This window comes from Papio anubis, chromosome 8 (genome assembly GCF_008728515.1).
Source record: "Papio anubis isolate 15944 chromosome 8, Panubis1.0, whole genome shotgun sequence".
Lineage (NCBI taxonomy): Eukaryota > Metazoa > Chordata > Mammalia > Primates > Cercopithecidae > Papio > Papio anubis.
Window position 1 is genome coordinate 40,558,748 of NC_044983.1, and position 17,896 is coordinate 40,576,643.

Sequence of the window (17,896 nt, forward strand, 5' to 3'; positions counted from 1 at the left end):
TTTTCTTTTTCTTTTTTTTTAGATGGAGTCTTGCTCTGTCGCCAGGCTGGAGTGCAGTGGCGCGATCTCGGCTCACTGCAACCTCCGCCTCCCAGGTTCAAGTGATTCTCCTGCCTCAGCCTCCCAAGTAGCTGGGACTACAGGCACGTGCCACAAAGCCCAGCTAATTTTTGTATTTTTAGTAGAGACAGGATTTCACCATGTTGGCCAGGATGGTCTCCTCGTGATCCACCCACCTTGGCCTCCCAAAGTGCTGGGACTACAGGCGTGAGCCACCCCACCCAGCCTTGGCTCTGCCATTTTTCAATTACAAATGCTCATGGACACATATGTATAGTCACTTCTGTATTCAACAGCATTTAAACACAAGATATGGGGTTCCTTGCTCCTATCCTAACCAAGGTTAATGGTCCTTCTATAACTTTCATTCAAAACTGTCCTTGATATTTATTTATTAACCTATTTTATCTAAACAGAGAGTGGTTTACTTTCTAAAAAGATCACTCCACTGACTGTGCAGATTTAAAGGGACAAGAACAGAAGCAAGGATTTCAATTAGGAGGCAAGAACAATGACTTAGTCAAGAGGGAAGTAAAAAGTGCTAGATTCTGGATATACACCAGATCAGGGTTTGGCAAACTGTCCGTAAAAGACCAGACGGTAAATATATTCAGTTCTGAGGTCACAGGGTCTCTGTTACAATTACTCAAGTCTGCCGCGGTAGCATGAAAGAAGCCATGGACAACACAGAAATGAAAACAAATGTGGCTGTGCTCCAATACAATTTTACTTATGGACACTGAAATCTGAATTACATATGATTTGCATGTGTTTTAAGTATCATTTTAATATTTTTCAACCATTTAGAAAAGTAAAAAGACATTTTTAGCTCATGAACTATACAGAAAGAGGTGGGGGCCATAATTAGCTAACCCCTGTTCTAACGGGCACAGCCAAAAGGATTTGCTACTGGACTAGATGTGGTGTGTGAGAAAAAGAGACGCCCGATACGCTATTAAAGTTAACTATGCTTCTGCTACAGTTAATTTTCATACCAAACTGTTCCATACACAATACAAAGCAAAATAATTTCTGGGTCATAATCTGTAAACAGCTATTATAGGCCATTCACAATCATCTATACCCATACTATATATCCAGGGCCAAACTCCACAGAAAAATCAATTGAAGATAAAATACCAGTTAAACGAACCACATTTCTGGCGTGAGATCAAGAGGCAACGCTGTCTTTTAAAACACGCACGCAGAAATGCCTCAGGCAACCAGTTTCTTAAAACACATACATAATTAAGTCAACAAATATACCTGCAATCCACTGTATGATCAATAAGAGGCAGGGGGTTACAGCAATAAGACAAGGACAGATCGGGGGGCTAAAGAAAAGCAAGGAAAATAAGAAAAAGATTAAATGGGGCCCGGAGGACAGCATATTAGCACTTTTTAAATAAATAATGGAAGAAATTCAGAGATATTACTCAACTAGAATAAGCACCTCATACACAAGGGAGATAGAAACTGAAGTAGAAGCTGGAGCAGTATGTGATCCAATGAAATACTTTGGTATGTGCAGTTATTAAATGTAGTTACATGGTCAGGATTAGGCTAGGTCAGGTTAAATTATAGGTTCAGTTCTCTAAGTAGCTGAGAAATCACTGTTCATAACCGTTCAACTACTCATCTTTAAGCCTCCAGAAACACGATTTCAAATGGGATAACCAGTGCATGAAGGGAGATAGTAAGGCAGAAGAGAGCAGAACAATATAACAGAGTAGGCTATAACGTCAAAGTCAGAGGTTGCCTGCCAATATTATCCACAAAAACTTCTCAAAGCTCACAAATAATATGTTCAATGCGGTCAGGGCTATGGTCTCATGTCCCTTCTGTGCTAAAAAGAATCCGGACTACCAAGCTGGCAGCCCTCTGCTATACAGTAAGCAGAGTTGCAATCTACAGCCAGATCCCTTCGACATGGATGAGCTGGGGGAAAGCAGAACTGGGAAGCCAGGAGGGCACACATATGAGGAGGTAACTATGCAAACAACTTTTCAGATACCACAAAAGCACTTAAAAGCAGATCCTATACAAAATATTTCTTGCTTTAAGTTCAGAACACAAATTACTGCCACTCATAAAACAGCATTTGCCTGTGGGCAATATAAAGATGTAAGAGACATTGAACACTTTACCTTCAAAGCACTTACAAATTAGTGATCTAGAAAGCTTTCGCCGCCAAACCACAACCTCCTATACAGTTGTACACACAAATTTCAATATATAGATAAATTTCAACTCCTGGCATATGTACTATTTTATCCTTTCAGCAGAGGAATAGGTAATAAAAGGTGAGTTAAATATGTATATTGAAGGATATTTTTCACTTGAAAATTTAGGTTTTCAAAAAGCCATTTTGATTTCATCATAATTTTATATTAACCATCTTTTTGTCCCATGCAATGCTATGAACTGAGCTGAACATCAATTTATCTATTCCTACTCCAATACACCAAAACAGCCAAAAAATCTGATGTTCACACAGGAATTTAAAAATAGCAAAGTTTGTTCATGCATATAGACACACTCTAGACATAGACTTTTCCAATTGCAACAGACTAGCTCATTTTTCCCCTTGAAGTAACTCCCACAGACATTTTACTGCAAATGCAGATGAGGCAAAGACTCTAACTCCCATTAAATAACCAAAAGGCAAGGTACCAGGACATTAGAGCCCCAGAAATCACATGTAACAGCAGTGTTTCCCAAACAGGTCTTAAGGGAGGCAACAGATGAGGGAAGGGAAGTTGTCCTCCCTTATACAAATAAGCTAAGTTAGCAAAGTTAAACAGGTGTAGAGGTGGGAATTCCACAATTCCTTCGCTATGTTTATGTGAAATATGAATATGCACCATTTGCTATGCTTATTCTGCCTTGGAATTCGCTGTTCTCTGAACACATATTCAGGAACTGGGTACCAAGGAAGCAATTTGAGAAACACAACTCTCTTCTGTTTTAAAATTACTATTAAATGCAGGCAATATAAAAATTAATAGCAAAGTTCATTTCAATGATTAAACCTTTCCCTTATAACAAATTTGCACACAATGTATATTCTAACAGTTGTTTCCAAAATAATGCATTTATCTTCGGTATACCCAAGGATATTTGTATATCCTTGAATTGAAAAACCATCATGAAGTACAAAAAACACTTAACATCTCCATAAACATAAAACAACAGGTTGAGAGATTAATGGTTGTAAATACAAAAGGCAAACTGTAATATCCATAAAATAAAGGTCAAAGAGGTAATGTGAAAACAACTAATCTACTCTTTAAAAAGGGGGGACACAGGTGAAATTCAGAGATATACAAGTAGATGGATTTACTATGCAGAGGGGAGGGAGATGGAAGAAATTTTTCTCCAAGGGTAGCACTTATAGGTCCAAACTTGCTCTTGATTAGAAAAATATAATTTTATAAGCCTTCACATTTTTAAAGATACTAAAAACAACTTAACAAACACAGTTTTTCAAAATATATTTGATATATTACTGAACTATCCAAATAACTCTGGATCTCTGAGGGATGCAAAAAAAATCAGCACTACATACACTTTTATTTTCCCCAAGTTTGTATCAATATCTCTTCAATAGTTTAAGCCACTACTTCAATAAAAAGATACTCTCAACACTTTAGATACTTGATAGAGACTACTTATTAGTTTTCTAATAAATATATATAAAATTCAAAAGATAGTAGGCTGTGAAAATAAGGAAGCTATCAGCCTTACTGTGGACTCATCTGAGGACAGATTATCTATGTGTCTCTATCACCGGCACATAGTAATAAGCACTCCACTAATTTAAAGGGCTACTGAATGAACCCCCAGCATGCTGTCAGGTTGACAGCATTGAGATAGTAGAAGTCTGGGCCATTGATTCATTTGTTCAATTAATATTTCAAACCACTATGAGCCAGGCCCCTTGAGAGACTGTGAAAAATAAACAAAAAAGCAGCCTTTGCCTTTAATTCTTGTAGAACAGGCAGATAAATAAACAGACTATCATAATACAGGGAGAAAAACGTCATAGTATCAGTATGCCTAATGTACTATGAGAATATATTTGTTTATAAAAGAAGGGAGTCATGGCACCAAAGCAGAGAGGTGGTAGTGGGTAAGTCAAAGAGGCTTAAAAGATGAATATTGTTTGTTGGGGTGGGGGGATCTAAAGGAATGAATTTGCAGACAGAAATGTATGTATAAAAATGTTAAGACAGTGTGGTGCCAGCAAGGGACTACAGTGTGCTGGAAGGCAGAGGGTTAAGAAGAGCATGGCAAGAGATGAAGTTGCAATAAAGGCTAAGGAGCCCAAACCTTATCCAAAAGACAACAGAAACCCACTCCACTTGCACTTGAGGATTCTGAACACTGGATGGACATATTTTAGAGAGAGCACTCAGACAAAAGTAGAAAGGGAAGCTCTCAAAGTATAGAGCTAAAGTCTGCTAAATAATAAGCTCCACAGGGGAAGGGAGGTTGATCCATCTGGTTTACTGCTGAATTCTCCACACTTAGAAGTACCTATCATGTGTCACCACTTATTTACTGAATGACTAAAGGGAAACCATCTGAAAGACAACTACAATAACCCAAGAAAGAAAAGACAAGGGCCTGAACCAAGGCAAAAGGAGACAGATAAAAGAGGCATGACTAAAGCTGCCCAACAGCAATTACTTTGTATTTTTTGCTTGTCAGTATTTAACGTTACCCTTCCTTTCTACTAATACAACTCAAAGAGACTAACAGTATTGTAAGTCCTAAGCTCTGTAAAGAAATTCCAAGTTGGTTTACCATAGAGCTACAAAAATGTCATAGAAAATTGTTCCTAGTGGCAATATTAAAGAGAGAAAAATTATTAGGCCAGCGCAGTGGCTCAGGCTTGTAATCTTTGCACTTTGGGACGCTGAAGCAGGAGGATCACCTGGGGTCAAGAGTTCAAAACCAGCCTGGCCAACATGGTGAAATCCAGTCTCTACTAAAAATACAAAAATTAGCCAGGCGTGGTGGCACATGCCTGTAATTCCAGCTACTTGGGAGGCTGAAGTAGGAGAATCACTTGAATCCAGGAGGTGCAGGTTGCAGTAAGCCGAGATTGTGCCACTGCACTCCAGCCTGGGCAACATGAGCAAAAGTGTCTCAAAAAAGTAAATAAGCCAATAAAAATTATTTAATTTACAGTCAGGCCTATGAATAGCTACCAACCATCTCTGTTAAGGCCAGAAAATTGTATGTGTCAACACTTCCTAAGTATTAAAAACATGTAGAACAGGCTGGGCAAGGTGGCTCATGCCTGTAATCCCAACACTTTGGGAGGCCGAGGTGGACGGATCACCTGAGGTCAGGAATTCGAGACCAGCCTGGCCAACACGATGAAACCCTATCTCTACTAAAATTACAAAATTAGCTGGGTGTGGTGGCCACTCCTATAATCCCAGCTACTTGAGAGGCTGAGGCAGGAGAATCACTTGAACTGGGGAGGCGGAGGCTACAGTGAACCAAGATCGTACCACTGCACTCCAGCCTGGCAACAGAGAGAGACCATGTCTCAAATTTAAAAAAAAAAAAAAAAACCCCACGTGGAACAAGTTATTTGGTGCTTAAACAGAAACGGATAAATTTAACTTAAATTCCTAACCAAGGGGCAATAGCATCTGGTTATCGATGAATGTTAGAGAATATTCTCCACACAAAAAGACAACATATCAGCATTTAGGGAAAGTCATTTGATCTCATCTGTAAAATATAAGGGTTTGAATTTAAAGAAGTCCTAAGACTTTTAGTCCTACAACTAAATGATACTTTTACCTGTTTGAGATACCTCTATTGAGAGGTCTTACATTGGTTTGCATCTTATTTTCAAAGTGTCCCTCTTTATTTTTATATACAACTCCAAGAAAATTTTAAGATTCTTATATGCCAGGAACATTTTTTTCCTATTTCCTTCAGTACATTAGTAAATTGCTCTGCAAGCAGGTCAGAAGAGAAGAAAGTAACATCTATAGAGGGCTCACTATTTTCTAGCACTATACTAGCTGCCATCAAATATTGTGTGTTTTTTTATGATTTTCAAAAGTATGTTGCAGTATCATTATCTCATGAAGAAACTGAGGGCAAAGAGGTTAAATACTCTGCCAAATTCACGAGTTAAGTGATGAAACCAAAAGGTAAACTCCAGATCCTAAATTCTATTCATTACTCTAAATGATGGTAACACAGTAACCAGGGATGTCCTCTTCTGGTCTGGGGATTACATAGTTTTCAATATTGTCCAGAAAAAGCAATTTACAGAAATGCTTCATTGCATACCTATACTGAAATTCTGTAACTCCTTCTATATATCATGGCTTCTTTCCCCCAAATAACAGAAGGGAAAACTGGGCATTTGTGCAGCTCTTTAGGAGTTCTAACTAAAGTTCCAAGCAATAGAACCTAACCCTTTTTTTCCCCCAGTGATATACAAGACAAATGACAATCACATGTATAATATATTCTCGGGGTATCCCTAGGTATATAAACAACTAACGTTCCAAGATAGCATATTCAAATGCAAATGAATCAGTGATGCAGTGATATTATCAATGTAATTACCTCCTTTTTTAAATAAATCATTCCTTTAAACTATTTTCATATCTTGTAAGTGAAGAGTGATACGCTGCCATTTTAGAACTATAGCCTGCAAGCCAAATCCAGTCTACCACCTGGTTTTGTAAATAAAGTCTTACTGGAACACACAATCATTTACATGTTACCTGGTTCACAGACTTGAGTAATTAGCAGAGACTGTATGGCCTGCAAAGCCTAAAATATTTACTATCCTGCCTTTTATTTACAGAAAGAGTTTGCCAACAACCATTCTAGACTGATATCCAATGAATATCCTCCATTCTACGCCTATTGGGAACCTAGATACCACGATATCAGACAAACTAGGTTCACTGTCTTCATAAATCTGTCAAAAAGTAGTTTTTGTGCTTAAGATTATCAGCTCCCTGGACTTTCCCATCACCACCTACATATACTTTGTTGTTATTTCTTTGGCTTCCCCACTTGCCTGAGAGCAGACTATCTACCCAGCATCCCTAGTAACCCCAGTACCTAGCATAGTGCCCGGGACATAGACATTCAGCAGAAATCTGCTGAATGAATGTCTGAAAATAAGCATATGATTTAAGATAATTAGTCAAGAGTAAAAGATAGGTTAGTCCTACAGAAACGTGCTACTCAAAGTGTGTTTTGTGCAGCAGTAGAATACTGGGGAGCTTTTTAAAAATGCAAAATCTCAGACCTCATCAAATATCTGAAACTTCATTTTAACAAAATCCCCAAATGAAAACTTGAGAAGCAGTGCTACACAACACGGTGCTTAATTATATTACAGTCATTCTTTTCATTCCTAATATGAACCAGGCTACTTTGAATGGGGAAAAAACAGCTCTGTAACTTGATCTTGAGTTTTCAAGATATAAAATAAAGACTTATTTTAACAACTTTAACAATGGGGAGGGGGGTACTCTGCTTCTTCTTGTTGTTGTTATTTTTTATGAAGAAGTCTGTTGTTCTTGTTACTGTTCTTTTATTGAGGAAAGAGAGATACACTGTTACTTTCAAATACTAAAACATGGGGCCAAATAAGGGGGAATAGGAATATTGTTAAAATACTTTGCCTTTCCCAAAGGCATATGATCAAAAAATATCCATCCTAATTTAAATAGATTATAAAATGTGACAAATGGTTTTATATTACCTAGATGTCTACTTCTATGTCATATTAAAATTTATGTGTTCATGAAAATTTCAAATGGTCTTAAAATACCAAGGCAATATTCTGTGAGTTAACAAACTGATACTTTGTTTTGTTTTGTTTTACTGGAGAAAAGAGAGGGAAGTCAGCACTATTTCTTGCTCTTTATTTTTGAAACAGGCTAAAAAACCACTGCATGGGGGAGTCCACTCCTAGGGACCTGTAAGTGAAATGATATACAAATGAAGTTATTAATGCAGTACTATTGGTCATCACAAAAAAATCAGAATGGACATGATCACGCTAATCACAATCTTTAAAAAGGTATGGTTGCTTTATAAATTTTGTAATTTAGGTACTATTATAATACTATCCCTCTTTTATAGAAAAGGAAACTGAAGCCCATGGAGAATTAAGTAATTTAAAGATCAAATAACAAGTGAATGGTGAGACTGCAATCTGTGCTCTTAATACTCTTATTCAAGTCCTAAACTAATGAGAATTTGTGTTGTAAAAACTCAGGGAGTACTTTAGGCCAGGCACAGTGGCACACACCTGTAATCTCAGCACTTTGGGAGGCCAAGGCTGGCAGATCGTTTGAAGCCAGGAGTTCAAGACCAGCCTGCCAACATGGAGAAACCCCACCTCTACTAAAAATACAAAAATTAGGCTGGCTAATTAGCATACCTGTAGTCCCAGCTACTCTGGAGAGTGAGGCATAAGAATCGCTTGATTCTTGTACCTGCAGTGAGCAGTGATTCTTGTAGGCTGCAGTGAGTGGAAATCGCACCACTGCACTCCAACCTGAACAACAGAGTAAGACTCTATCTCAAAAACAAAACAAAACAAAACTCAGTTAATACTTTTAATTATTGCACAAGTTTAACAATTTCAGTTTATCTCAACTCCGAATGTGTATTTTTCTCTTTTGAAGACTCTACCAGCATCTACATTCTAATATGCTACAGGCAAACTGTTTAACCTCTATGAGCCTTCGTTTCATCTATAACATAGACAATCTTCTTTAAAGGGTTGCTGTGACCTAAATATAATACCTAGCATATAATATGTATTCAAAATTATACAGGTTTTCAAATATAAGTACACATAATGGGCACTTTAAAAGACTGATAAACCTATCAGGATCAAACCTGATACTGTATCAGGTTTGTAAAATACAGTATGTAAAAAGTCACACTGTGGTAAGGTTAACAGAAATCTATCAGGTCACCGCTTTCAAATCAGACCCAGCAGAAAGACCTAGATATTTATAAAGCAACATAGTAACAGTTTAAAAATATATATATATGATTACCTCTAAGAACTGTACATTTTTTTTTTGGAAAATCAGGGTTAAAACAGCCTAACAGTACAAATACAAATTAGATGTTGTCTTTGGTCATTAGGCTGGAAGAGCAAACTCCCTTGTGAGTGAAACCATGTAGTCAAAAGTGGGTAACGATTTTTCACTTGTCAGACTGCCAAAAATCAAAAAGTTTACAGTGTATTGCAAAGGGTATAGGGAAGTAGCGACTCTCACATACTGTTGATGACTCTCTATGGAAAAAAATACAGGAATATCAAAATTGTAATGTCATAACACTCTTTGATCCAATAATTCTACTCCTAGGGACTTATAAGTGAAATGATATACAAATGAAGTTATTAATGCAGCATTATTTGTCATCACAAAAAAATTAGAAACAAATATCCATTAACAAGGGGCTACATATAAAAATGTATAAATTATGACACACCATACAATGAAACATTACTAAGCCTAATGTAATGATATGAAACATCCTTTAAGATACAGTCATGTGTCACTTAATGATGGGGATTCATGCTGAGAAATATGTCATTAGACAATTTCATCATTGTGCAACATCATAAAGTACACTTACACATACCTAGACTGTATAGTTTACTACACACCTAGGCTATATGGTATAGGCTACAGCTCCTAGCTACAAACCTGTACAATGTGTCGCTGCACTGAATATTGTAGGCAACTGTAACACAATGGTAAGATTTTGAGTATCTAAACATAGAAAAGGAACAGTAAAAATACAATATACAAGATTTTTTTAATTGGTATACCTGTATGGGGCACTTAACACAAATGGAGCTTGTAGAACTAGAATTTGCCCCAAGAAAGTCCAGTGAATGAGTGGTGAGTGAACACAAAAGCCTAACACATTACTATACACTAATATAAACTTTATAAACAATGAACACCTAGGCTACACTAAATTTGTAAAAGAAATTTCTATCTTCAATAATGTTAACCTTACCACAATGTAACTTTTTACATTATAAGCATTTTAATTACTTTTACTTTTAAAATTCTCTTGTAATAACACTACTCAAAACACACACTGTACAGTACAGCTGTACAAAAATATTTACTTATTTTTTTAAGACAGGGTCATACTCTGTTGCCCAGGCTGGAGTGCAGTGGCATGATGTTGGCTCATTGTAGCCTCAACCTCCCAAGCTCAAGTGATCCTCCCACCTCAGCCTCCCAAGTAGCTGGGACTATAGGCGTGCGCCACCACGTCTGGCTAATTTTTGTATTTTTGTAGAGACGGGGTTTTGTCATGTTGCCCAAGCTGGTTGCAAACTCCTAGGCTCCAGTGATCCACCTGCCTTGGCCTCCCAAAGTGCTGCGACTACAGGTGTGAACCACCACGTCCGGCCTACTTAACTTTATATCCTTATTCTATAAACTTTTATCTAAGAAAAAAAAAAAATTTTTTTTGTACCATTTTTGTTAAGCATTAAAAAACAAACATTGAACATTAGCGTAAGCCTACACAGGGTCAGGATCATCAACATCACTGTCTTCCACTGCCCCCATCTTTCCCCACTGGAAAGTGGGGTGAAAACACAGATGGAGCTGTCATCTCCTATGGTAACAATGCCTTCTTTTGGAATACTTCCTGAAGGACCTGCCTGGGACTGTTTTATTGTCAACTCTTTTTAATAAGAAGGAGTACACTCTAAAATAATGATAACAACTGTAATACATAAACCAGTAACGGGCAGTTGCTTATAATCAAGTATTATGTAGTATATATAATAGTATGTGCTAAGCTCTTGTAAGACTGGCAGCACAGGTTTGTTTACACCAATACCACCACAAACATGCTGAGTAGTGCACACTATGTACATTACAATGTCTATGACATCACTAGGTGTAGAAACTGTTCAGCGCCACTGTAATAATTTTTAATTTTTAATATATTCATAATTGTACATATTTATGAGATACATGTAATATTGATACCTGCATACAATGCGTAATTATCAAATCAGGGTATTTAGGATATCCATCACCTCAAACATTTATCATTTGTGTTGGTAACACTTGAAATCATCTAACTATTTTGATATATGCAATATATTGCTGTTGACTACAGTTACCCTACTAAGCAATGAGCATTAGAACTTACTCCTTCTAACTGTATGTTTGTACCCATTAACCAACCTCTCTTCATCCACCCCACCCCTCGCCCATCTCAGACTTTGGTAACTATCATTCTATGCTCTATCTCCATGAGTCAACTGTTTTTACTCTCACATAGTAAGTGAGAATATGTGATATTTGTCATTCTGTGGCTGGCTTATTTCATTTAAAATAATGGCTTTCAGTTCCATCCGTGTTGCTACAAACGATAGAGTTTCATTCTTTTTTGATAGCTGAGTGGTATTCCATGGTGTGTATATATACATACATATATATAAAATTTTCTTTATCCATTTAACCACTCATAGACACTTGGGTTGATTTCATATCTTAGCTATTGCGAACAGTGCTGCAATAAATATGGGGGTAGAAGTATCCCTTTGATATGCTGATTCCCCTTCCTTTACATAAGCACCTAGTAGTGGAACTGCTGGAACATATGGTAATTCTACTTTTAGTTTTTGAGAAACCTCCATACTGTTCTCCATAATGGCTATACTAATTTATATTCTCACAACAATTACAAGAGTTCCCTTTTCTCCCTATCCTCACCAGCACTTATTTTTTGTCTTTTTGACAGCAGCCATTCTAATAAGGTAGAACGATATCTCATTATGGTTTTGATTTGCATTTCCCTGATGATTAGTGATGCTGAGTTGTTTTTTTTTTTTTGTTTTTTTTTTTTTTGAGATGGAGTTTCGCTCTTGTTGGCCAGGCTGGAGTGCAGTGGCATGATCTTGGCTCACTGCAACCTCCGCCTCCCAGGTTCAAGTGATTCTCCAGCCTCAGCCTTCCAAGCAGCCGGGATTACAGGCACCCATCACCACGCCCAGCTAATTGTGTGTATTTTTAGTAGAGATGGGGTTTCACCATGTTGGGTAGGCTGGTCTCGAACTCCTGACCACAGGTGATCTGCTCGCCTCAGCCTCCCAAAGCGCTGGGATTACAGATGTGAGCCACTGCACCTGACTGAGCATTTTTTTTTATATACCTGTTGGCCATCTGTATGTATTCTTTTGAGAAATGTCTATTCAGATCCTTTGCCAACTTGTTAATAGGATTATTTGGTTTTCTTGTCTTTGAGTTGTTTGAGTTCCTAGTACATTCTAGATATTAGTCCCTTGTTGGATGAATAGTTGGCAAATATTTTCTCCCACTCTACCGGTTGTCTCTTCATTATGTTGTTTTCTTTGTTGTGCACAAGCTCCTTAGTTTAATATATTCCCGTTGGTCTATTTTTTGTTTTTGTTGTCCATGTTTTCGAGGTCTTAACCATAAAATCTTTGCCTGTATCAACGTCCTTAAGCTTTCTTGTTTTCTTGCAGTTTCTTGTCTTATGTTTTCTTCAAGTAGTTTTATAGTTTCAGACCTTACATTTAAGTCTTTAATCCATTTTGAGCTGATTTTTGCATTAAGTGAGAAATAGAGGTCTAGTTTCATTCTTCTGCTTATGGACATCCAGTTTTCCCAGCAACATTTATTAAAGAGATTGTCCTTTCATCAGTGTATGCTCTTGGCACCTTTACTGAAACTCAGCTGGCTGTAAATACAAGGATTTACTTCTGAGTTATCTATTCTGTCCCAGTGGTCTGTGTGTTTTTATACCAACTTGCTGAATTAGTTACTACAGCTTTGTAATATATTTTCAAGTCAAGTAGTGTGATGCCTCCAGCTTTGTTCTTTTTGATCACGATTGCTTTGGCTATTCAGGGTCTTTTGTGGTTCCGTACAAATTTTAGGATTGTTTTTTCTATTTCTGTAAAGAATGTCAATGGTATTTTTATGGGGATTACATTTAATCTGTAGATTGCTTTGGGTAATACAGTCATTTCAACAACAGTAATGCTTCCAATCCATGAACAGGGGATGTCTTCCCATTTGTTTGTGTCCTCCATTTTTTTTTTTTTAAATCACTGTTTTAGTTTTCCTTATAGAGGTCTTCTACCTCCTTGGTTAAATTTATAACTAGGTTTTGTGTGATTGTCTTGGTAGCTTTGTAAGTGGGATTGCTTCATTTCTTTTTCCATTCTTTTGTTATTGGTGTATGGAAACACTACTGATTTTTGTATGTTGATTTTGTATCCTGCAACTTTATTGAATTTGTGTTATCAGTTCTAAGAGTTTTTTTGTAGAGTCTTCATGTTTTTCTATATATGAGATCACGTTGTCTGCAAAGAGGGACAATTTGACTTACTCTTTTCCAATCTGGATGCCTTTTCTTTCTCTTGCCTGAATGCTCTGGTTGGGATTTCCAGTACTACGCTGAATAAGAGATGTGAGAGTGGGCAACCTTGTCTTATTCCAATTCTTAGAGAAAAGGCTTTCAGCTTTTCCCCACTTAGTATTATGTTAGCTGTGGGTTTGTCATGTATAGCCCTTATTAATAAAGTATGTTCCTTTTATGCCTAATTTGTTGAGAGGTTTTATCATGAAAAGACGTTGAATTTTATCAAATGCTTTTTCTGCATCTATTGAGATTATCAAGATATTTGTCCTTCATTCTGTTGATGCAATGTATCATTTATTGATTTGCATATGTTGAACATGAACATATTTGAATATGCATCCTTAGGATAAATCCCAATTAATTATGGTGTATTATCATTTTTATTGTTGCTGGATTGTTAGTATTTTGTTGAGGATTTTTGCACGGATGTTCATCATGACTATCGGCCTGTAGTTTTCTTTTTTTTGTTGTTGTATTCTTACCTGGATTTGGTATTGGGATAATGCTGGCCTTGTAGAGTGAGTTAGGAAGAACTCCCTCCTCTTTAATTTTTTGGAATAGTTTGAGGAGAACTGGTGTTTGTTCTTCTTCTTAAGTTTGGTAAAATTCAGCAGGTAGAATTGAGAGGAAAACCATCTGGTCCTAGGCTTTGCTTTTTGGAAACTTTTTATTTCTGATTCAATTGTGTTACTCATCATTGGGTGTTCAGGTATTCTATTTCTTCCTGGTTCAATTTTGGTAGGTTGTACGTGTCCAGTAATGTATCCATTTCCTCTAGTTTTCCGATTTGTTAGCATACAGTTGTTCATAATAGTTGCTGATGATCCTTTGTACTTCTGTGGTATTAGCTGTAATGTCTCCTTTTTCATTTCTAATTTATTTGGGTCTTCTGTCTTTTCTCTTGGTTAGTCTTGCTAGCAGTTTATCAATTTTGTCTTTTTAAAAAACTAACTTTTCATTTTGTTGATTTTTTGTATTTTTTCAGTTTCTATTTTGTTTATTTCTACTCCTGCCTTTATTATTTCTTTCTTTCTACTAATTTGAGGATTTGGTTTGTTTTTACTTTTCTAATTCCTTGAGGTGCAGCATTAGGTAGTTTATGTGATATCTTTCTACATTTTTAATGGAGGCACTTATTGGCTGTAAACTTCCCTCTTAGCTCTGCTTTTGCTATATCCCATTTATTTCAAGAATTTTTTTTATTTCATTCTTAGTATCTTCATTGACCCAGTGACTGTTAGGGAGCATGCTGTTTAATTTCCTTGTATTTATATGGTTTCCAAAGTTTCTCTTCTTGTGGATATCTAGTTTCATTCCATTTTGGTCTAAGAAAATACATGATATGATCTTGGTTTTAAAAAATTTGTTGAGAATTGTTGGTCTACCAACAAGCATGGTCTACCCTAGAGAATTATCCATGTGCTGATGAAAAGAATGTGTATTCTCTGGCTGCAGGATAAAATGTTCTGTAAATACCAGTCAGGTCCATTTGGTGTAAAATGTGGTTTAAATCCAAAGTTTTTGCTGATTTTCTGCACCGCTAACCTGCCCAATTCTGAGAGTGAAGTGTTGAAGTCCCCAACTATTACCATAGTGGAGTTGTTCTCTCCCTTTTGATCTAATAATATTTGCTTTATGTATCTGGGTGCTTCTGTATTGGGTGCATATATATTTACAATTGTTATATCCTCTTGCTGTACTGATCCCATTATCATTATGTAATGACTCATGTTATATCTTTTTGCAGTTTTTGACTTAATGTCCACTTTATCTGATAAAAGTATAGTACTCCTAATCGCTTTCGGTTTCCATTTGCATAAAATACCTTGTTCCATCCCTTCACTTTCAGTCCGTATGTCTTTATAGGTGAGGTAAGTTTCCTGTAGGCAGCATATAGTTGGGTCTTTTAAAAAAATCACCTAATCTATATATTTTAAGTGTGTAATTTAATCTGATTCAAGATTATTATTGATAGCTGAATACTCATTCTGTATTTTGTTAACTTTCTGGTTGTTTTGTGTATCCTTGTTCCTTTCTTCCTCTCTCGCTGGTTATCACTGCAGTTTGGTAATTTTCTGTAGTAATATTTGAGTCCTTTCTCTTTCTCATTTGTATGTCTGCTCTTCTAGTAAGTTTTACGTATTTGCAGGTTTTCATGGCAGTACATACTGTCCTTTCACTTTCAGATGTAGAACTCCCTTAAGCATTTCTTGTAGGGCCATCTAGTGTTGATAAATTCCCTTGATTTTTTCTTATCTGGGAAAGAATTTATCTTTCATTCTAAAAAGACAGCTTGTTAGGTGTAACATTCTTGGCCAGTAGTTTCATTCTTTCAGTATTTTGAATATATCATCTCATTCTCTCCTGGCCTATAAGGTTTCTGCTGTTAGTCTGATGGGGATTCCCTTATATGTGATTCACTGCTTCTCTCCTGCTATTTTTAGAATTCGCTGTCTTTGTGACAGTTTGACTATAATGTGCCTTGGGAGAACACCTTTTGGACTGAATCTATTTTGAAATCTTTTCGTTTCCTAAATCTGTATGTCTATATCTTTTGTACAATTTAAGAAGTTTTCAGTTATTATTTCAGTAATAATTTGATGAATTATTCATTAAATAGATTTTCTATGCCTTTGCCCCTCTTTTCTTCTGGAATACCCAACAATCAAATATTTGGTCACATTATGGTGTCCCTCCCATATGTCACATATGCTTTCTTCTTATTTTTTTGTATGACAATTATTTCAAATCTAGACGTCCTTTCTTCTGCTTGATCTAGTCTATAGTTAAAGTACTCCGTTGCAGTTTTTTTTTTTTTTTTTTTTTTGAGACAGGTTCTCACTCTGTTGCCCAGACTGGAGTGCAGTGGCATGATCACGATTCCAGAGACAGGGGACTCACTGTTGCCCAGGCAGGTCTCAAACTCCTGGGCTCAAGGGATCCTCCCACCTTGGTCTCCCAAAATGCTGGGACTGATTACAGGAATGGGCCACCATGACCAGCCTCAATTACAGCTTTTATTTCATTCGTTGAATTCTTCAGTTATACAATTTGTTTCTTGTTTATGTTATCTGTTAAATTTCTCATTCAGATCATGAATTATTTTTCTGATTTCTTTATATTGTGTACCCTTGTATTTCACTGAGCTTCCTTAATATTATTTCGAACTGTTTCTCAGGAATTTTATAGATTTTTTTTTTCATTAGACTCTTTCTGGAGAATTATTATGCTCTGCACTGCTGGGTCCAGCTGGCGTTGTGATGCTGCAGCCCTCTGGATGGACACAGGAACATGTCATTAGGGCACTAGGGATATGGAGATTCAAGGGCAATTGGGCCCCAGAGCAAGATATGGTCTAGTCGGGGGCTTGACTCTCAAAATGGCACCCTGTTGCAGCTCACTGGGTCTCGGGGGAAGGGAGTGGTGAGAGCGGCAGCATGAACTCCCTCTCTGGAATAATGCTGTTGCACAGACTTCAGGCAGCTCCCTATTCTCCTATTCTAGTATCAGGGCCCATGAGGGCCAAGAAGCTCTCCTAAGGCCAGATTACAGGAGTCCATGATGGGAACACAGATCACTGGGGATCTGTCTCTTGCCTTTTCTCCACACTGGGGACTTTCTCCTGGCTCCAAGCCAATCCCAGCCAGGCCAGATGTTCACTTCCCTCTCCTCCTGTGCTTCAGAGATTCCTCATCCTTTCTGTGTTAAATTTCAGTGTTCTCTCTTAGATGCTGTATTCAAAATGTGATTATCTACTGGTTGTTTTGGTCCACCTTTGGAGAAAGTGAATATTGGGGTCCTCTAGTCACCCATCTTTAAGCCTCCTTAATTTCACCTCTATTAAAAAAAAATTTTTTTTTTTTTTGAGACAAGAGTTTTTTGTTCTGTCACCCAGGCTGGAGTGCAGTGGCAGGATCTCGGCTCACAGCAACCTCTGCCTCCTGGGTTCCAGTGATACTTGTGCCTCAGCCTCCCAAGGAGCTGGGATTGCTGAAGCCTGCCACCACATCCAACTAATTTTTTTTTTTTTTTTTTTTTTTGTATTTTTAGTACAGACAGCGTTTCACCATGTTGGTCAGGCTGGTCTCGAACTCCTGACCTCAAGTGATCTGCCTGCCTCAGCCTCACAAAGTGCTGGGATGACAGGGGTTAGCCACCATGCCTGGCCTCTCCGTTAAAATTTTATGGGACAACCTTTGTATATGCGGTCTACTGTTGACTGCAACACTGTTATGCAGTGCATGAGCATACATTGTTAAGTGGTGAGAAAAAAAAAAAAAATAAGATGCAAAGGAGTATGTTAAGGCATGCTACCACTGCCCAAAAAAAAAAAAAAGGGACAGAAGAAATGTATATATAAAGTGATCACTTGTGTACACAT

General features: G+C 37.2%; 1 protein-coding gene and 1 long non-coding RNA gene across 4 annotated transcripts in view; one reads left to right on the plus strand and one right to left on the minus strand.

The window, feature by feature from the left end:
- KAT6A (lysine acetyltransferase 6A) overlaps positions 1-17,896 on the minus strand; it is a 121,690-nt gene that overhangs the window by 84,252 nt on the left and 19,542 nt on the right. The gene's annotated exons all lie outside the window — the stretch shown is intronic.
- LOC116276349 overlaps positions 1-17,896 on the plus strand; it is a 53,625-nt gene that overhangs the window by 27,236 nt on the left and 8,493 nt on the right. Inside the window, exon 2 of the long non-coding RNA XR_004185801.1 lies at positions 8,000-8,143. This is a non-coding gene — a long non-coding RNA (uncharacterized LOC116276349). The remainder of the gene's footprint in view (positions 1-7,999; positions 8,144-17,896) is intronic.